The sequence below is a fragment of the Phascolarctos cinereus genome, unplaced genomic scaffold (genome assembly GCF_003287225.1).
Source record: "Phascolarctos cinereus isolate Bilbo 61053 unplaced genomic scaffold, phaCin_HiC Scaffold_9;HRSCAF=440, whole genome shotgun sequence".
Lineage (NCBI taxonomy): Eukaryota > Metazoa > Chordata > Mammalia > Diprotodontia > Phascolarctidae > Phascolarctos > Phascolarctos cinereus.
Window position 1 is genome coordinate 145,256,815 of NW_027556402.1, and position 22,402 is coordinate 145,279,216.

Sequence of the window (22,402 nt, forward strand, 5' to 3'; positions counted from 1 at the left end):
CCCTGAGTGATGAAGGCAGGCCATGGCAAAATAAGACAAGGAAACCTCCTGCGACTTCAGGAACCTGGACATTTCCTACATATTCTGAAAGGATTCAGAAATGCTAAATATAGGTATCCTACAAATTTCCGTGATGTGACGAGCTTTGTTTACTCAGTTTGCATAAAGCTTAAATCTGCCTCTCTGCAACAGTGGAGAGAAGTTTGAGAGAGGAAAATTTTGGCTCCGTGCAAGGAAAAATTGCCTAACAATTCGAACTATTATGATAAGCTGCCCCAGGAAGTAGTGAGCTCCCTGTTGTCGATGGTTTCAAGCAAAGGCTACTTGTTGGTTATGTCACGGAGAATATTTTCACTCAGGAACCCCTGAGATTCCTTCCAACTCAGACATTCTGTGACCCTAAGAGTCTTTTGGCATTCTGTGTCCATCAAGTCCTTTGTGTCCCTAAGTGCAGAGTTTTCGTCTCCCAAAAGATAGTTCACTGTTCCCTTTCCCACAGAATCAGCTTTCTCATGAGCTCCACTGGGTGAGAGGATGTTGGAAGAACTCCTGTCATGGCAGGCAGCATTCCTGCTCAGAATCACAATTCCAGACCAGAAGACCACTCTTCCAGAACCTTCCCCTACACTGTGGTATGAGAGGGCAGGAACACATCACCGCTCATTTCAATTCCACAAACATTTTTGAAGTATTTAATGTGTCCAAAGCACTGTGCTTACATGCTCAGTGTGCGAGGAGGTCTCTCTCCATCACCAGAATCAGGTTGCATCAGGTAGCTGTAATCAAAGAGTTCTTAACCTGGGGCGACCATTATTGGATTTCAGGGGGGGCCATGAACTTCTATGGGGAAAATGGCATCTTAATTTTCACTTACTTCCAACTGATATCTAACATTTCTTTCTATTACAAATATGGGTAACAAATATTCTGAAAAGGGATTCGTAGGCTTCCCCTGACTGCCGAATGGGACTATAGCACAAAATGGTTACGAACTCTTCCTGTAGCCTGACGAATTAGTTTCTAGCATGCACCCCACCCTCATCAATACCTCCCATGAGTCTAAGAAGCACAGACAAGAATATACCATTACCTTGTTCCCCACGAGATGAGAGGGGCAGAGATAAAGTTCAGAAAATAGAAAGGACACAGGACTGGGGACTGGGATACCTAAAAATTCCCTGTCACTAATTAGCTGTACATCCTCAAGAGAGTCACTTAGCCTTTCTAGGCTTCCAGTTTCTCAACTTTGAAATGACTTATTAGAGTAGATAATTCCAAAGTCTCTTCTAGCTTTTTTTAAGAAGTGATTTTATTTCTTTACTATATGGAAATCTTTATGTGAGTTACCAAAGGAATGTAAAGAGCTATGACACTGTGTGGGCCCTTCAGGAGGTTATAGTATAGAAGGGGGCAACAAGGAAGGGTCCCAACCACTCTTCAGCCCCCGGAAATTTAGGTACAGATATTTTACGGCCACAAAATATGGAGACAGTCCCTACTGTGGTCCCTTCCTCTGATTTTTTATAGTATGTTGGACTTCTGTGGACTTATATTCCATTATGGGATTTATGTATGAGTCTTATCTTGTTAGATCATTCAGGGAAAGGACTGTTTTATTCATCTTTGTATTCCTCAGGGCCTTAAATATAGTAGGTGTGGTAGTTCAGAAATTCTCTCTGACGTTTTTGGGTCTAGATTTTCTTACATCAGGCTTTCTGTGCTCAAACATCTACCTGGTAGCCCTACTCTGTCTCTTTTCTGGAACCTTCTATTATATATATATATATATTATATATATATATATAAGTATATATATATATATATATATATATACATACACACACACACACACACACACACACACACACACACACACACACACACACATATAATCTTCCGTTCTGGAAAGTTCCAGCTTCCTAATCAATGCCTGTTGGGTGAGTTCCCTGCTTGCTTTTCTCCACGACTCAGCCTCAACCTTGTAGTTCTCCGAATGTAACCTTCCCTCCTTGCCTTAACTGGGAGCTGCTCTCCCACATCTCAAAGCTCCAAAATCCTTGAGGAGCCCCTAGATCCACTGGAAACTCTGGGGAAAAAAGTATTTAAAAAAATTTTCAACCTTTAGTTCTCCCAGTTTTATAACCCCAACAGTCTTTCTACCAAAGTTTACAATCTTGAGTCTTCTGAATCCTGCACTTGGGGATGGAAAGGAGAAAAAAAGATTCCTCTCCTCTCCTCTCCCACCCTTACCTGAGGTGCTCTGCCCAAAGGAAGGTCAACTTTGCAGGCTGAAAACTATGTAGATATCTTGGAGTTTACTGGCTGCATTTCTTTCTTAAAGACCATGCCTTAACCTAAATTTACTCTGGCTCTCATTGATTAGCCAACAACAGGTCCCTACCCAAGCAGCACTTCATGGTTATGGTTTGGGCTCAGATGGATCAGAATGAAGGTAAATAGTAATTGTTTTTCTTTTGACCAGTAACCCTGAGGATCTTTCTCAGTTTGATTTTTTTTTTAATTAAAGGGGCCATCCCTTAGCTCACTTCTTCAACAGCCCTAATCACTGATTGGGTGTTGCCTCAGTCAAAGTGAGAATTCAGAAACACCTTAGCACTGCATCCTAGGCCATCTCCAGTCCTCCTGACCTATATCTGGCCGCTGGACCCAGATGGCTCCGGAAGAGAGTAAGGCTGGTGACTTTGCACAGCCTTGCCTCACTTAAATCCAATTCACTTGCAAGTCACGGCATCACCTCCCTGCTGTCATGGTCCTCTTCAAGAATGACAGGCAAACCACAAAAGCCTAGGGCATAGTGTTGGCCCCAAGTGGTGCCTAGCTCTGATCCATGTGTAGTTCTGTCTCTACTAATACGTATTTGATGAGTGTAAGGAGTGGAATGGAATTAAGGGAAATCCTACTTACCTCTGGGTTTATTGTGAGGATGAAAAGTCAGCATGCCATAGTAGATAGCAGGGCACTAGTCAGGAAAACCTGGTTCAAAATCTACCTCAGGCACTTACTAGCTATGTGAAAGTCACTTAAACCTATCTGTTCCTCAGTTTCCTCATCTGCAGAATGAAGAGGTTAAACTCAATGGCCTCCAAGGCCCCTTCCAGCTCTAAATTTATGCTAGAGGCAGCTAGGTGGTGTAATGACTGCTAGGCCTAAAGTCAAGAAGGCCTCAATTCAAATCTAGCTCAGATACTTGCTAGCTGTATGACTCTAAACAAATTACTTAACATCTATTCGCCTCAGTTTTATCAACCGTAAGATGGAGAAAACATCTTTTTCCCCCCCAGGGTTGTTATGAGGATAAAATGAGAAGGGATGTGTAAAGTACTTAGGAGCGCCTAGGTAGTGCAGTGGATAGAGCACTGGCCCTGGGATCAGGAGGACCTGAATTCAAATCCAGCCTCAGACATTTGACACTTACTAGTTGTGTGACCCTGGGGAAGTCACTTAACCCTATTGCTTAGGCCCACCTCCCCCCCCCCCCCCAAAAAGTACACATTTGCTTCTTAGGATCGTTGGTTTTTTCTGAGGGTCTGTTCTGTGCTAATTACTGAATGATTGCCTTTCTGATAATTTAGTGAGCTTACTCCCTCCTAAAATTCCTTTTTGTGTATGTGAGACCGACTGGTATAGAATGGTGGATAGAGAGATGGCCTCAAATTCAGGTCTCTAGATGTCAGGAAGACCTGGGTTCAAGTCCTTCCCCTGACATATACTATTTATTGTGACCCTGGGTAAGTTACTTAACCTCTTACTCAATAAGCCATCTAAAGACAATAAATTACAGAACAATTTTTGCTGATTTGTACTGTGGAGGGAGTTTATTCATCAAGAATTTCCTTCACTAACAAAATCACAAAAGGGAAGCTGGGTGGCCCAGCACATAGATAGAGCACTGGCCCTGGAGTCAGGAGAATCTGAGTTCAAATCCAGTCTCAGGTATTTATTAGCTGTATGACCCTGGGCAAGTCACTTAACTCTGATTGCCTCCAAAAAAGAAAAAAGAAATCACAAGTCCAGTTTAAAAAAATATTGTATTTATTTATCTGTATATTTTTTCACCTCCCTCTCAAACATAAGCTTCATCAAGGTAGAGCCTAATTTTTTTTTTGTCTTCATGGCTCTAGCTTCTAGGTTAGTGTCTTGCACATAACAGTCACTTTATTGAAGTGGTAGGTGGAAATAATGCTGAACTTGAAATCCCAGGAGCTGAGTTCAAATCCTGACTCTGACACTGACAACTTATGGCAACCTAGAGAAGCTTCTTATCTTCTCAGAGCTTCAGCTGTCTCATCTGTACAAGGAGGGGTTTGGAATGGTGATTTCCAAGGTCCCTTCCAGCTCAAGAAATAGAGCATCAATTGAAAATGCTCTGTAAGTGTGCCATCCTCATCACTTCACAGGCAACCTTGTGACTCTAGAACAGTCCTTCAGATGCTTCTCTCCACCCCTCCACAAGCAAAGTCTCAACCCCTCGAGGGGCCTTGGAATGGGAAATAATGGATGAGGGAGGTGGCACTTAACCAGAAACATCGATCTTTGTAAGAACCACCAGTGGTTTAGAATGCCCCGGATGATTAATATTTTCATGGTGCCATGTTTGATCCATGTCTTTTTTGTTTGTTTTGGGGGTTTTTTTGGTGAGGCAATTGGGGTTAAGTGACTTGCCCAGAGTCACATAGCTAGTGAATGTTATGTATCTGAGGTCAGATTTAAACTCAGGTCCTCCTGATTCCAAGGCCAGTGCTTTATGCACTGTGCCACCTAGCTGCCCTAATCCATGTCTTTTTAAAAGCCTATAGGTCTGGGAGAGAGAAGTGGGAGAGGGACAAAAAAGAAAGCTTTCCCCTACGTCCCGGCCCCTTAAATTTGGTTCCTTTCTTTAGGATTCATTAAGTCTGGTAAAATTCCTCCTAGTGGAGAGTAGCTTCTTGCCCCCATTCCCCTGCAGAGAACTGAGAGCCCCACAGGGCACTCTGTGTGGGGACACATGACTTTCCTGCCAGCATCCTCCACCCTGGTGGAGCCTGGGAAACTCAATGGAAAAGTCAACAACCTGATACTATTTGGACACAACAATGCCTTAAGCTTCTCTCTGTACAACAACACAGCTCCACATCCCCCTTAAAGGAAACTAGGGGCCATATGAGGAAGGTGAACTTGGAATCAGAAAGCAAAGGATTTCTGGTATTTATATATCTCTATATAAAAATATTCAGTGGTTCACACGGAAATTCAGCTTCAGCATCTCTCCTCCCAAATCTATTTCAGGATCCCCCCACCTTGTTGACACTGAGATATGAGTTTGTGCTGTTCTGCTGTAGAATAATAACTACTGGCAGATTCGATGGAGGTTGAAAACAGACATTATCCTTCTCTAGAACTCACCGTCCTCACCCATTCCCTGACCTACGGCTTTTATTTTGATCAGAACGTTTCTAGCTCTTTGAAGCAAGTCCTGTGATGGGCTGTGATCCATCCACCATCTGATTTAAATGGAGATTAATGGTCTCGACTGGGTTTTGAAAAGGAATGTGCAAATACTTTCTTACCTGACCATTGGTGCCTTGTACTCTCTGTTCCCCCACTGATCTTCCCACCCTCTGTGACACATTCCTGAAAGGACTCCAGGAAAAATGTTTTAGCCCAACAGATTGGCGTTGTCAGATTTTGCAATATCCTTCCTGAAAAGTCCTATTCTTCAGAGTTTGCCATTCTGACACAGTAAAGAGAAACATGATGCTAGCTGTTAGAGAGGCAAAAGTGATGACAGCAAATCTTGGGAAATGATTGAATATTTGGTAAATATATGGAGGATGCTGTAATAGGATCCCCAAATGTATTTTATCAGTTTGGTAGGTTATAATTAAGGGTGTTGTGGTAAATGTTTAACAATCAGCTCTCTAGGGAGAAAAATGTATGTAAGACACTTCTTAAAGTTAAGTCTGGGGGCAGCTAGGTAGTGCGGTGGATAGAGCACCAGCCCTGAAGTCAGGAGGACCCTAGTTCAAATCTGGCCTCAGACAAAACACTTGACACTTACTAGCTATGTGACCCTTGGCAAGTCACTTAACCCCAATTGCCTAAAAAAAAAAAAGTTAAATCTGCATAATTAACATTTTCTTCCATCACTTTATGAAATCCTGACATTCAATAAAACAACTAACCAAGCCTCTATTTGTAGCTTTGCTGATTTCTGAGATGGAAATGCTCGCACTGGCAATTTCACAATCGTCTTTCTCTGGTTCCTAGGTGGCTCCAGCATACTTAGCTGGTAATCAGGGTTTTTGTCATGGATGAAGAAGGAACAACAGCATTGCTGTAACCATACTCATAACTGAGGATATATGTCACATCTACACAAGGTACCCTGTCTATGCCGGTATAAATGGCATGTGAAACCATTCAGAATTTGTGTCCTGAGCTGGAATTCACACATCATCTGAGAAGATTTAAAAACTATCCTAGGACTGAGTTTTCTTTTTCTTTTTTAAAGGCAATTGGGGTTAAGTGACTTGCCCAGCGTCACACGGCTAGTAAGTGTCAAGTGTTTGGTCTGAGGTCGGATTTGAACTCAGGTCCTCCTGACTTCAGGGCCGGTGCCCTATCCACTGCACCACCTAGCTGCCCTTTGGGGTTGAGTTTTCAAAAAGGGGAAGTACAATAACACCTTGTTTTCCCTGTATTGTTGGGCAGGGTGGTGAATTTTCTAGTTAAATTGAAGTGTATCCCCATAAAGTGCCAAACATTCTTTTTACAAATTTTGACTTTTGATAGAATTCTTTCTAAAATTTATCATGTCCTTCCTTGCCTTCTTAAATAGAACACATTACACAAAATTTTCTTCCTTGCCAGCTACCTTTCCACTGGAGAAACCTCAGCCTTGAAGCCCACTCTACTCCCTGGTGATGCCTAGTGTCGACCACCATTTTATGAGGGGTGATAGCCCTGCTTATTTCACTCTCAACTCAACTCACTCTCCCAACTTCTCCTCCTTGGTTGCCTTGCCCTTTCCCTCCTCTCTTTTCTCTCCCCCCTTTCCTTTTGTTGTTTAGTCACTTTCGGTCATGTTGGACTCTTTGTGACCCCTTTTGGGGTTTTCTTGGCAAAAGATACTGGAGTGGTTTGTCATTTCCTTCTCCAGCTCATTTTACAGATGGGGAAATTGAGGCAAACAAGGTTAAGTGACCTGCTCAGGATCACACAGCTGAAACAGATGTGAACTCGGGTCCTCCTGACTCCAGGACGGGCACTCTATACACTGCACCACCTTGCTGCCCGCTTGTCGCTTTCTACTTCCCTTTTATTTGTTGTAGTTTATTCATGGAATGTAAGCTCCTTAAGGGAAAGGATTGTCTAGCTTGATTTTATTTGTATCCCTAGTGCTTAGTACTGTGACAGGCACATAATAGATGCTTAATAATATCTTTCTTTGGTAAGTCTGGGCCATCATTATGTGCATTAATTTCCATAACAAATTGTGACTCATTGATGCCCCAAAGGGCTATTTATGGGTGGCTTGCCCTTATAATCAATGGCTTCATGCCACTGTTTTGGTTTTAGTTCTTATAGCCGCCTAAATTTTTTTCAAGCCTCTTTTTTTTTGTTTGCTTTTTGCTGGGCAATTGGGGTTAAGTGACTTGCCCAGGGTCACACAGCTAGTACATGTTGTGTGTTGTGTGACTGAGACTGGAATTGAACTCAGGTCCTCCTGACTTCAAGGCCGGACTCTATCCACTGTGCCACCTAGCTGCCCCTAAGACATGGTTTATTAGAACATCCACTCTTAAGGAGTCTGAACATTAGTAAACTATTGATTTATTGGCTAGATTATAAGAATCCCAGCCTCAAGCCTCTTTTAAGCTATGAGGGTCATTTCTTGCTATATTTTGTGGTCCTTCACTGCCTGCCCCACCTATCCCCCCCCCAACTCCTTGATGCACACACGAATTTGTGGCTTTTAATTTCTATACGGAGGCAGCTAAGTGGCTCAGTGGATAGAGTATGCATCCTGAAGTTAGGAAGACTCATCTTCCTGAGTTCAAATCTGACCTCAAACTCTTACTAGCTGTGTGACTCTGGGCAAGTCACTTTATCCTATTTGCCTCAGTTTCCTCATGTGTAAAATGATCTAGAGAAGGAAATGGCAAGCCACTCCAGGGTCTTTGCCAAGAAAACCTCAAATGGGGTCCCAAAGAGTCGGACATGACTGAATAACAGCAACAATTTTCTATAGGCTAGCAAACCAGTTTACCATACTCATTAGAATTGTATGAAGGGGTGGCTGGATGACCCAGTGGATACAGCACTGGCCCTGGAGTCAGGAGGACCTGAATTCAGAGCCGATCTCAGGCACTTACTAGCTGTGTGACCCTGGGCAAGTCACTTAACCCTGATAGCCTCACCAAAAAGCAAAAGAAAAAAAATAATAATTGTATGAGGCAGCATGGTATAGTCAAAAGAGAAGGGACTCCAGGGTCAGAGGCTGGAAGTTTAAATCCCATCTTTTATGCTATCTGTGTGACTTTAGGCATGTCACAACCTCCCTGGACCTCAGTTTTCTCGTCTATAAAATTAAAGCATTGACCTGGATGGCCTCTGAGGTCTCTTCCAACTCCAGATTAATGATCCATCTAAAATCTAAAATCATGGTAGATAGGCTCTGAGTGACTTTCTTTTGAGTAAAGTAGACCAACTTTTTAGTTCCCAGACTTTTCCATATCTATTTTGATTTCTCACGTTCTCAGCTGTGTTGTTGGATGGGTTGTGTAGAAAAGTAGGGTGTTAAGATAAATTGCAGATCAGATGTATATAGAATTTTAATGTTGAAAACACATTTGCCCCTTGCGACAAGGAGTAATATTATTCCCATTTTACAGAAGAGGAGAATGAGACCCAGGAAATCCCCAAGGATGGCCATACAGCTAGGCAACATCTAAACTGAGTAAGATTTGAACACTCTTCTCCCAATTCCAAGTCCAGAGATCTTTCGACTATTGAAAAGAAGGTCCTGATCACAGAAAGTGGATGGGTTTGACTATGAATGAAACTATCCATAATGAAAAAGAAAGATATGCCCCAAAGAACTTATCAGAAAGTTAGGAACCAGTAAAGGAGCTTCATAGAAGGAATATGACTCTAACTATGTGGCATCCTGGGTAGAACTGCAGCATCTCTGGACACGTACTTGGATGGACAAAATAAAGGAAAAGGAAAAACTGGCCTCTTGAAAATTCAGTCTTGGAAAAGTTATTTGGAAAAGCTAGAGAAATGCTATTAATTAACTCAGGATGAAGAGCTTACATTACATATTGATGGAGTAGCATCATAGGACCATAGATGTACTCAGGAGGTACTTGGCAACCACCCATCTGACATGACTCAGTGAATTCCCGTACCAAAGGAGATCTGGGCTTGTCACCAATGCTGAGATTCCATGATTAGAGATGTATTCCTTTGGCTTTAGAAATCTCTTTGCTTGAGATACTTAAAAAAAATGCAAACACCTTTGGGAAAAGTCACATGTCTAGTTACTTACACCTTAGTATGATTTAATTTTTCAGATATTTTCCTCTGGGACAGAAGGAAAAACATGAAAGTACTGAGTACTATGTATGTATGTTTGAAGGAGGGGTAAAGTTTAAGGGAAAAGAAGGCAGAATGGGGACACTAAAAATAAACTTCACCTGATTTATAATTTTGCCTAGAGCCAGCCCCATTTATATTTTAGACCCACATAGTGCTTTTCCTCTAAAGATTCCTTATAAATAATACAATGAATAATAATAATAACAATAAAAATAACTGATATTATTTTAGCCCTTTAAGGTTTACAAAGTTATTTACATACATTAAATTACATACATTTGTAACCTGGGGAATAATAAACTTAAAGACCATGGTCATTTCTGCCTCTGTATTTTTGCTCATGATCTTTTCTTTCCTATAGTGCCTTCTTGCCCATCTCACCAAATCCTTGCCATCCTTCAAGGTATGGTCCCAATCCCAACTAGTAACATATGGGCTTCTGAAGACCCAACCAGAAAAAATTTCAGCAAGGAAGAAGTGGGGGAGTTAGCTCAAGATTTGTCGGGCATGTATAGGAAATTTATCAACCAACAATACAGAATCTGAAAACAAGGGCAAGTAGTAGGAAAAAAAACAAGAGAAGAGCATGGAGCTGTAAGAATAGTATCAAGAGCTCAGATACCGAGGCTGAGGTTGGCAAGGAAATCTCCCACACACATACACCCCATCCTCTGGTCCTATACTGGAGAAAAGGGGAGAATCAAAGGATAGAGGGATGCTGAAGGGTCAGGTCATACAATAACTGATGACAAGGAGAAAAGGCACATCTGCCTAGCTCTTCTGCTTTCTCTGCCAACAGGAATGATCTTTGAACTGGAAGAGACAGTAACAGAGCCCAGAACTACATTTGATGAGTTTAAATAACTAGGCCTAGGTTAATTTATCCCAGGTTATTGAAAGAATTTATATACTTTATATATATGGATATATCCATATCCATATATATGTATACGGGGGTGTGTGGGGAGGGAGGAAGAGAGAGAGAGAGAGAGAGAGAGAGAGAGAGAGAGAGAGAGAGAGACAGAGACAGAGACAGAGAGACAGAGAGAGAATGTGGGAGGCATGGATAATGGAAGACTGGATAGGGACAAATATCTCAATTTTCAAAAAAGAGAGAATAGATTGTAAATGATGGTCGAGTGATGTTGATACTGATTTCCAGCAAAAAAAAATTTGGACATTATTAAAGGGATAGTGAACATCTGGAAAATGAAGCACTGATAACAAATGGGGAAGACGGCTTCACCAAGAATCAGTTATGCCAGACCAACCTCATTTTCTTCTTTGAAAAAGTTATTGGCAGGGTAACTCAGTTAGCTTAGTGGATAGAGGCCTGGGCTGGAGTCCAGAAGACCTAAATTCAAATGCAGCCTCAGGTGTTTACTAGCTGTGTGACCCAGAGATAAGTTACTTCACTTTATCTGCCTCACCTTATCTGTTAGAAAATGGGGACAAATAAGAGTACCCACCTCCTGTGGTTGTTGTGAGGATAGAATGAGATAATATTTGTAAAGAACTTAGCACAATGGCTGGCACATAGTAGGTGCTTCTTCCCTTCTCTCTTAGTGGAATGCTATAGCTATGATTTACCTACATCTCCCATCTCTGCGCCTTTGCCCTGACTATCATTCTCCATGCCTGGAATGCACTCCCTCCTTCCCCTCTGCCTCATAGAGAGTCCTGCTCCTTTGAGATGAAGCTCAAGTCTTACCTTCTATATGAAGCTTTTCCTGATCCCCTGAACAGCTAATGACTTCTTTCCCTAACTACCTTGTATTCATTGATTTTATACTTATTATTCTGTATATGCTTACATGTGTCCTTGTTGTTTCCCATTAGAATGTAAGCTTGTTGCAAGTGCGGATTGTCGCATTCTTTTTCTTCCCAGCATCTAACGCAGTGCCTGGCACATAATAGACACAATAAATACTTCTTGATTGATTGAGTTCAAAGGGATATGTTATTTATTTACCATATCAATCTAACCAAGTTACTAAACCTCTTTTGGAGCTTCATCGAACAGTGATGTTAATAACTCCCATTTAAGAGTTAGTGGTTTATGTGATTTCATGTGATCCTCTTAATCCCCCCTAGAACACAGACTGTAAAATTATTATATCCCCATTCTACAGATGAGGAAACTGAGGCTCAGAGAGGCTGAACAATGTTCAGTGCCAGAAGCAAGCCTCAAATGTGGGTTTCCTGAGTACAAATCCAGGGCTTTTTGCCATTTGCTGAAGATCATTGCTTGACAGGTCAGGGTAAAGGTCTCTTTCCTTCAAAATACAAATGTGAAGAGGCAGGAAATCTGTGAGCCAGGTGTTGCATGCTCAGGGCCTGCCTTGGAAAGATAATGCTGCCTGCTTGATAAGGACGCCGTGCTCTATGCATCAGGTTGTTTTTTCCAACTGCTATTTTCTGCCTCAAAAAATCTGCCTCTAAAAATTCTTGACTTCTTTTTTGTAAATCCCCTGGGCTACAAATAACAAAAGGTGTCATATTTATACAGGGCTTTTCTCCAAAAAGCTCAAGGACCCAAACAGAACTTGTTTTTATATCTAATTAAATTAGTTCTCACATAATCCCTGCGGGCTTGGGGAAAAGGGACAATGACTGAGAAGGTAGAATACCATAATTTCCAGGTTGCAGACTAGAAAACAGAGTCACCATTACAACTGACATTTACAGAGATCTTCAGAAATTTTCTCTCATTTGACTCTCCCGACAACCCTATGAGGTGACTCCTACAGATATTATCAACTCCATTTTACAGATAAGGAAACTGAGGCTCAAAAAAATTAAGTGAGGTAGTGGCACATTTCAAGCCTGGGTCTTCCAGGCTCCAAATATAGGAATCTCACTAGAATTCACTGCCTCAATAACATGTGAAAGTTAAGGTCGGCCAGAGAGCTGGGGCATGAACTGGTACCAAAGCCCAGCTCTCTCCACTTTAAGTTCATGTTTTGAAGCACAAAGTAATAGAAAATTAAAAACTCCAATGACCAGGACATCTTAACCTTTTTGTGTGTCACAGATCCTTTTGAAAGTCTGGTAAAAGCCCATGAATCTCTTCTCAGAATGATTTCAAAAATAAGTCCCGAGTCCTGGGTTAAGAATCCCTACACAGACCCTGGTTTAAGGTGTCAGAGCACAAATCAATGCAGTTTCATCCCCTACATCCTAGTTCCTTTCATTAACCAGACTATAGCCACTTGGAGTGAGAATGTTCATATTTTGTGTATGTTACAGAGCTAGACCAAGAGAATGTTTTTGTCACCTATGTCAGGAGATAGGTTGATTTATTCTCCAGTTCAAGTGCCAAAAAATATTAGACCTAGCGGACATGCTGTTTGCTGCCATATTGCACAAATGCGTTGTACTCCAGAGAAAGGTGGTAAGGCTTTTGGGGAGACTCCTATCTTCAAAGTACTGGACCAGCAATCAGGGGAACTCAGAAGCCTTTCCTTTGCCTTCCAAACATCTGTCATAAAGATTCCTTTTTTTCCACACAGAGAGCCAACACCCTGGTGCAAATTCCCGTTATTTCACATCTGAACTATTGCAATGGCCTTTTGACTGGTCTCCGTGCCTCAAGTCTCTCTTCACTGCAGACCATTCAGCTGCCAAAGTGATTTTCTTAAAGCACAGGTCTAACCATGTCACTGCCCTTCTCAACAAATTTCATTGGCTCCCTATTACCTCCAGGATCAAATATAAAATCTTTGTTTACCTTTTCAAAGTCCTTCACATTCTGGCCCCTTCCTACCTTTCCTCTTCTTACACTTTACTTCCCTCTTTTTCTATGCTTTCTAGTCCCATTGGTCTCTTTGATGTTCTTTGAACACAATCATCCATGTCTCAACTCTTTGTCTTTTCATTGGCTGTCCCCATGCCTGGAGTGCTCTCCCTGCTCACTTCCACCTCATGGCTTCCTTGGCCTCCTTCAAAACTCATCTCAAATCCCACTTTTGATAGGAGGTTTCTCCCAATCCTCCTCACTGTTAGTGTTTTCCACCTGGGATTACCTCCATCTAAACTGTCTATAGCTTTGTATGTACAGTTATTTGCATGATGTCCCCCCAGTTGAATGTGAGCTTCTTGAGGCCGAGAGCCATGAGTTTTTGTTTTGTTTTTATAAATCCCCAGTGTTTAGCACAGAGCCTGGGACCAAGTAAGTGCTTAATAAGTACTAGTTGGCTAACTGACTGTTAACTAGCTAGATCTCTGCCCTCAGGCAAGTCACTATCAAATTAAAACAATGTCTTGAGCACCTACTATTTGCAAGGCCCTGGGAACTAGAAATCTGACCTCTGTGAGCCTCTGTTGCTCTATCTATAAAAGGAAAGGCTTAGATTTCCAAGATTCCTTCCACTTGTAGCATTCTATGATCCTTTGGCTCCCTATGGAACTATCCTGTGGTCCCTCTCATCTTTTTATATCTTTACAGCCCTTTGGACCTGGGACCTCAAGGCATGATGGGAGGAGAACCTTGGTTGTGATGTACTCTAAAAACCATGATGAAGAAACCAAAATCATGTTGGAACAGGGGAGGTAAAAAAGCCATTCTCATCATCTAGTCTGTTGTAGAAGTTGTCTCAAGTATATTTTCCGTGATCCCACAGAAGATGAACTTACCATCTCAAGATTTTTATTCAACTACAAAAAGCAATCATTTTATCCACCTACAATGGTCTGTCAAAAACCACACATAAAACAACAACAGTAAGAGGGTGACATATTCCTGGGCCATTTCTGTCTTTACTTCCATGGAATATAATAAAATAATAATTAATAATAATAGCCAGCATTTATATGTCATTATAAGGTTTGCAAATTACTTTACATATATTATCTCACTTGATCCTCACAACAATCCTATCAAGTAGGCGCTGTATCATCCCCATCTTACAATTGAGGGTATGGAAGTTTAGATTCCTGCCAAACTCCTGAAGCAATGATGAGTTTTCCTAAGAAACTTTTATAGTATTTTTCTTGTAGAAATAGAATCTTCATAGCTTAGATTTGGAAGGAAGCTCAGAGATCATCTATTCTAGTCTAACTCACTCTTGGAGAAAAATCCCTTCTAAACATCCAACAAGGATCCCAAGGTCCTATAGTCTCTGCTTAAAGAAGAAGGCCAGAGACGGATTTCAGAAAAACCTGGGAAGACTTATATGAACTGATGCAAAGTGAAGTGAGCAGAACCAGGAGAACATTGCACCCAGTAACAGCAATACTGTATGATGATCAACTGTGAATGACAACTATTCTCAGCAATACAACAACCCAGTGCAATTCCAGAGGACTCATAATCAAAAATGCTATCTGACTCCAGAGAAAGAACTGATGGCGTCTGAAAACAAATCAAAGCATACTATTTTTTATTTTGTGTATATTTTCTTTTGAGTCTGTGTTTTTCACAACATGACTAATATGTTAATATGTTTTGCATGATTGAACATGTATAACATATCAAATTGCTTACTGTCTCAGGGATGGGGCAATTGAGGGAAGGAGAGTCCACGTCCAGGGAAAGAACTATGGAAGTTGAATTGTTATCATTTTTTTTCTCTTCTGTTGAGTTTTGTTTCCTCTTTCTGATGGTTCCTCCTGTTGGTTTTAATTTTTGCTTACAACTTCACTGGTATGAAAATATATTTCATGGGAATGTGGGTGTGTAGCCTATAAGGGATTGTGCGCCGTCTTTGGAAGGGTGGTGGGGAAGAAGGGGGAGAAAAATTTTGAACTCAGGGGCATATGGAAGTGATTGTTGATAAATCAAAATAAATTAATAAAAATTTTTAAAAATTGAGGGAGGGAGGAAAGAAGAGAGAAAATTTGGAACTCAAAATTTTTAAAAATGAATGTTAATAATTATCTTCACGTGTAACTGGGGGAAAATAAAATATTATTTAAAAAAAAAGAAGAATATGGCCAGAACTGGTTTGAAGCCATAGAAAGACAAACAGGCAGCTAGAAAGTTGTTACAGACTATGGGAACAACTGCTTTGGAAAGTATTCAGAGGAATCATACAAGAAGAAATGGTAAATAGCTTGTAGTAAGTACAATTAGGAGGAAGATGCAGGTATAGAATAGGAATAAACTAAATAAATAGACCTTCATCAAATCAACATATGAGAGAATAGAATGGTTGGCTCTAATTGGCATAGGGCTAGACCGGGAACCAAGTAATTACCTGGTAAATGATTTGTTGAGAAAATAGCCACTAGTGAGTTACTTGGGTTTTAGTTTAATCCTTTTCCATAGATGGCAACTGCAGGAATTGGACAATTTAACCCTGAATGAGATAAGCCTCAATAAAATTACTGTCACTGTGATATCAACTATTGAAAAGAGAGTCAAAGAAGTTGGCTGATGGATAGTAATTGGTGGTAACTCTAAGGCATCTTAGACAGACAACATGGCATAATAGATAGAATGCTGGCCTTGGAATGATGAAGACTTGGATTTAGGTGCTGTTTTTGACACTTATTTGCCGTGAGAATGTGGGTGAGCCATATAACTTTTCTGTGTCTCAGTTTTCTTCTCTGTAAAATGGGGGTAATAATACCTACCTTAAAGGGTCATTGTGAGGATTTGAGATTGTGTATGTAAAGCACTATTGAAAATGCCAGTTATTACTGCAGAGAGATAAGTAAACACTGAATTGTGATGGTGCCTAGCCCCACAAAAATATTCCATGAGCAATAAAATATCTATAAATTAATGAGGGTTAGATAGTGATGATGGGGGTGTGTATGTGTGAGGGGAAAACATTTTTTCCTTTTTTAAATTCAATTTTCTTTTATTTTTAGTTCCAAATTCTCTCCCTTTTCTCATTCTTTCCCTCACCCATTGAGAAAGCAAGGAATACAAAACCCATTAAATATGAAGTCATACAAATCGAATTTCCAAATTAACCATAAAACAAACATTTATTAAGCACCTACTTTATGTTGCGCACAATGCTGCTTTACAAATATTATCGCGTTTGATACTCACAAATGAAAAGAGGGAGAAAGGGTGAAAGGAGAAAAAGGAAATAATGATTCTTTTAATTAGCACATATAAAAAGAAAAATAGATCAGAAAGAAAATATGAAAGGACAATGGAAAAAGATGTGAACTCAGAATACTTGCAAGGACACATGGTTTATTTTTTTTATTATTATTTTCTCTGTAAAAGAAACTTTATCCAAAAATAATACATCTCAAAGTTGCCTGGGAATATATTCATCCATTCAACAAATATTACCAAATACCTACTGTGTGAAGGACACTGGGCTAAGAAACTATTAATGTTATAAAGAAGTATTAGACATGGTCTTAATTCTATGGAGATTGTAACCTAATTGTTGAGTCATTCAGTCATGTCTGACTCTTCGTGACCCTGTGAATCTTCTCATCCATGGGATTTTCTTGGCAAAGATATTGGAGTGGTTTACCATTTCCTTCTCTAATGGATTAAGGCAAACAGAGGGTGACTTGTCCAGAGTCAAGTGTCTAAGGCTGGATTTGAACTCAGGTCTTCCTGACTTCAGGCCCAGAGTTCTAACCACTGAGCAATCTAGCTCCCCCTTACAATCTCCTAGGGAGCATTAAACACATACACAAATAACTGTAATGACAGGTAAAGAATGAAAATACGATAAGAGAGGTACAGAGTAATCTGCAAGTTCATATCTGGCAGTGGTGTGTGGAATGAATTGGGGAAGGGAGGGAGGATAATTTAGTAGTAGGAAAACTGGCTAGTAGGTTTTGTGATTGTCCAAGAAAAAAGTAGTCAAGTCTTAAATTCCACTGGTGCCAGTGGGAATAGAATGAAGAATCTGGATGTAAGAGTTAGTTTAGTATAGGGATGGGAATGATAGGGCTTTAGTGACCAGATGCAGGTTCCTATTTCTTGGAGGTCTTCAAGGAGAGGTTAAATGACCATTTGTTGCTTATGTTATAATGGGGATTCCTTTCTTGTGTAGTTTGGACTAAAACACTCAAACTCTATAATTCTATGATAGATCTGGGAATCAAAGGAAAGGGAGGAAGCCAAGATTATTCAAAAGATTTAGGCCTGGTGATAGGGAAGGCAATGTGGACAAATGAAAAAGTCAGAAAGAACAGAGGTAGTTGAAAATGTTTATTTGTTCAGTTTGGGGCACACTGAGATTGAGGTTGCATAGAACTATCTTAAGGAATGGAACCAGAACAAATGAAGGAGAAAGATGATTGATATGGAAAATCTCATGTCCTTTATTAACAGGGTTACTAGATTGGTTAATTAGAAGAATGATGTAAATATAATTTACCTGGATTTCAGCAATCATTTGACGAAGTTTCCCATTCTCTCCTTATGAACAAAATGGAGAGATGTGGGTTAAATGACAAAACATTTAGGTGGATTTGGAATTGATAAAATGACCAGACTCAGAGTTGTCACTAAATATGTTGATGTCAGATTACAGGTAGGTCTTCAGTTGTAGGTCCTAGTTTTTGTTCTTGACCATGAGGCGTTTAACATTTTAATGAATGATTTGGATGAAGAGTCTTTCAAATGTGCAGATAGCACATAGTTGGGAGGGAGTACATATGCTGAATGATAGAATCAGATTTTTAAAGATCCTTATCTAATTAGATGAAATTCATTAATAGGGAGAAATAATAAAGTCTTACTTGGGTTCAAAAAATCAATTTTACAAGTATAGAACAAGGGAAATACATAGATAGTACTGTAGTTCATCAAAAAATGAGCTGGCCACCTTCCCCTGAATTTCTTTTCATTAGTTCCCTTGATGCTCTGGATCTTTCGTTATTCCAAATGAATCTTATTATTTTTTTCTAACTCTATAAAATAATTTTTTGATAGTTTGATTGGTATGGCACTAAATAAGTAAATTAGCTTAAGTAGAATTGTCATTTTTATTACATTAGCTCGGCCTACCCATGAGCAACTGATGTTTTTCCAGTTATTTAGATCTGACTTTATTTGTGTGAAAAGTGTTTTGAAATTCTGTTCATATAGTTCCTGAGTTTGTTTTGGTAGGTAGGCTCCTAAATATTTTATAACGTCTACAGTAACTTTAAATGGAATTTCTCTATCTCTTGCTGTTGGGCTTTGTTGGTAATATATAGAAATGCCGGGAAAGGAGGCCTAGCCATTCCAGATCTTAAATTGTATTATAAGGCAGCAATCATCAAAACTGGTTGGTACTGGCTAAGAAATAGAGTAGTGGATCAATGGAATAGGTTAAGTATGCAAGACACAGTAGTCAATGATTATAGTAATCTATTATTTGATAAACCCAAGACCCTAGCTTCTGAGATAAGAACTCACTCTTTGACAAAAACTGCTGGGAAAACTGGAAAAGAGTGTGGCAGAGACTAGGCATAGAGCAAAATCTCACACCATATACCAAAATAAAGTCAAAATGAGTTCATGATTTAGATATAAAGGCTGATACTGTGAGCAAACTGGGAGAGCAAGGAATAGTTTACCTATCAGATTTATAGAGAACAGAAAAATTCATGACCCAACAGGAGATAGAGAACATTATAAGAAGCAAAATGGATAACTTTGATTATATTAAATTGAAAAGTTTTTGCACAAACAAAGCCAATGCAACCAAGATTAGAAGGAAAGTAGAAAATTGGGAAAGAATTTTTACAACCTCTGATAAGGGTCTCATTTCTAAAATATATAGAGAATTAAGTCAAATTTATAAGAATACAAGTCATTCCCCAATTGATAAACAGGCAGTTCTAAGATGAAGAAATTAAAGCCATCTATAGTCATATGAAAAAATGCTCTAAACTATTATTGATTAGAGAAATGCAGATTAAAACAACTCTGAGGTACCACATCACACCTATCAGATTGGCCAACATGACAAAACAGGAAAATGATAAATATTGGAGAAGATGTGGGAAAATTGGAACACTAATGCATTGTTGGTGGAGTTGTGAAATGATCCAACCACTCTGGAGAGCAATTTGGAACTATGCTCAAAGGGCTATAAAATGTGCATTCCCCTTGACCCAGCAATAGCACTTCTAGGGCTATATCCCAGAGAGATCATACAAATGGGAAAAGGACCCACGCATACAAAAATATTTATAGCAGCTCTTTTTGTGGTGGCAAAGAATTGTAAATTGAGAGGATGCCCATCAATTGCGGAATGGCTGAACAAGATGTGGTATATGAATGTAATGGAGTACCATTGTGCTATAAGAAATGATGAACAGGCTGACTTCAGAAAACCTGGAAAGACTTGCATGGTCTGATGCTGAATGAAGTGAACAGAACCAGGAGAACGTAGTACACAGTAACAGCCACTTTGTGTGATGACTGATATTGATAGACTTACCCTTCTCAGCAATACAAGGATCTAAGACATCTCCAAAGGCCTCATGATGGAAAATGCTATCCACAAAGAAGAAAGAACTCTGAAGTTTGAATGGAGATCAAAGCACACTATTTGCATTTTTTTTTCCTTCTGTTGTGTTTTGTTTCCTCTCTCTGGTAGTTCCTCCTATTGGTTCCAATTCTTCCTTACAACATCACTATTGTGAAAATATGTTTAATAGAAATATATATGTATAGCCTATATCAGATTGCATGCCATCTTGAGGAGGGAGGCAGGGAGGGAGGAGGAGAAAAATTGAAAACTCAAAAGCTTATGGAAGTGATTATTGATAATTCAAAATAAATTAATAAAAAAAGAAAGAAAAATTAGCTGGCAATTTCAGTGGACTGCAGAATTAATGTCAATGATATGATATCTCAGCCAAAAAAGTTTGTGCAATTTTTGGCTATGTTAAGAGATGACTAGTGTCCAGAATGAGGTAGGTGATAGTCCCATTGTACTCTGCTTTGGTCAGAAGCCACCAAAATAGTGCTTTCTATTCTAGGCATCATATTTTAGGAAGGATTGGTAAATTGGAGTGCACCCAGAAAAGGATGATCAAGATAATGAAGGTTCTTGAGATTATGCAATGTGAGGAATTTATAAGGACTGTTTAAATCTGGAGAAGAGAAGTCTTAGAGGGGGACATAATAGCTGCCTCAAAGTAGATGAAGTATTGGTATGTGGAAGAAGAATTAGACTTGTTTGCTTCATCCCAGAGGGAAGAACAAAGGAAAATGATTGGAAGTTACATGAATAAAGATTTTGTCTCTATACGTATGTTGTATCACTTCTGGCTTGCTCTTCCAACTCACAATGATACTGGCAAGTTGGGTTTCCTGAGCAGCTGGTGTTACTTTGGGTTTAAGTGTTAACCCTGTGTGTGGAAGTCTTTCTAATACTACATCTTAGGATCCCCCACCAGTGTGCCTCCCCTGGTAAAAGCCAATAGACTCTAACTTTTTAAAAAATGCATTTACTCAAATGATATAGCAAGAACAGTGCTTATAAAACTTTTTCCTCCAAAAATCTGGGGTGTACTCTCCCACAAATGCACACAGAGTCTGTGGGAAGAAGAGTGGACATGGACAGAATGACTGCCTCACTGGTCCATGTGAGGCTAACATGGTGTGATGGAAGATCCCCTTGAGGTTATAATGGGACAGGGTGGAACTACGGTTTTCTTGGAATCTTTAATAGAAATTAATAAATTTAACAGAAAGCCTCTGGAGGCTTTCCTGACCCAGATATGGAGCCCTGAAAACAAGGTAATCCAGTCATCAGCTTCACTCTCTCTTGCAGAGTCATCAAAGTCAAGTGGCAAGACAAAAGTCAAGATGACTGGTGATGGCCTGGGATGCAATGGATGTCCTTGGTGTCTTCAATGCCTGACCAAACTCTAAGTGCTCGACAGCTCCTACTTGAGCTGCCTTCATGGCCATTGGAACAAACTGTTCTCATCCACTCATACCCCTGGGGGAAGTCTTCACATTCTAACTCACTGACAGGTTTGAGGTCTGTTGGTTACCCTCAACATGGTTTAGCCTGTCTGCTGAGACAGTTTAGTGGAGTATGGCCACCATGCATGCTATATAGCTTCTTGGAGCCGTAGGTGAAGGTGGATACAAGAGATAGATGAGCAACCCTGAAAAAGCTTGGCAAGCCCTCAGACCAAAGGTGCTAGTCCTCCCTCAACACCCCCTATACCCTGTAGTAGGGGTAGAGGTGTTAGGGACGCCCCATTTGAGATCACTTGAGGCCAGAAATAAGGGCTTCGGTTCTTTGCCTCTGTTTATTTTCCCTGCTTCTAGGTGAAGATTGAAGGCTATGGACCTTTTGAGTTTAAGGTCAGGAGAACAAGCCATCAGAAAATCTGGGAGTAGAGTCCATGTTAGAGTTTACAGTCAGCCAGTCCAGTTTTGAGTCCAAGGAATGGCCTTCAAGACCCAGCCCAGTGGGACCTAGTGTTGAGGACTCAACTGGCAGTTAGGACACACATGGATGTGAACTCGGTGGTGCCAGCGCTAAGTCTAAGCTCATTCTCGCAAGAGACTGAAGTATTATAGGGAAGTGTGCCCCCACGTCGTTGTGGAGAAATGTTTGTACTTCTTGCTATATTTGTGAAATAAATATTCCTTTTTTAATAAGTATATATTAGTTACCATAGATATTAGATATTAACCTATTAATAGAATAGATATTAACTTATTAATAGTTAATCAATATTAATTGGTTAAATGGAACTGGGTACCTGGTAGCTAGTGGGGGGAAGGGAACATGCTGGTATCAGGGTTTGAGCTAATAATACTAGAAAATGCCATTCTAATTCCTAGAGAGTATCCATAGAACCAAGACATAACTAGCTTTTCTCTGGAAGAGGGTGAGTCCAGAGCAACTGCTCT

At 40.1% G+C, this 22,402-nt stretch overlaps 1 long non-coding RNA gene across 1 annotated transcript in view; it reads left to right on the top strand.

Annotated features, from left to right (window-relative positions):
- LOC110200168 (uncharacterized) overlaps positions 1–15,735 on the top strand; it is a 20,293-nt gene extending 4,558 nt beyond the window's left edge. The window contains exons 2-3 of the long non-coding RNA XR_002322181.2: positions 6,268–6,380; positions 14,051–15,735. This is a non-coding gene — a long non-coding RNA (uncharacterized LOC110200168). The remainder of the gene's footprint in view (positions 1–6,267; positions 6,381–14,050) is intronic.
- Positions 15,736–22,402: the final 6,667 nt, after the last annotated feature.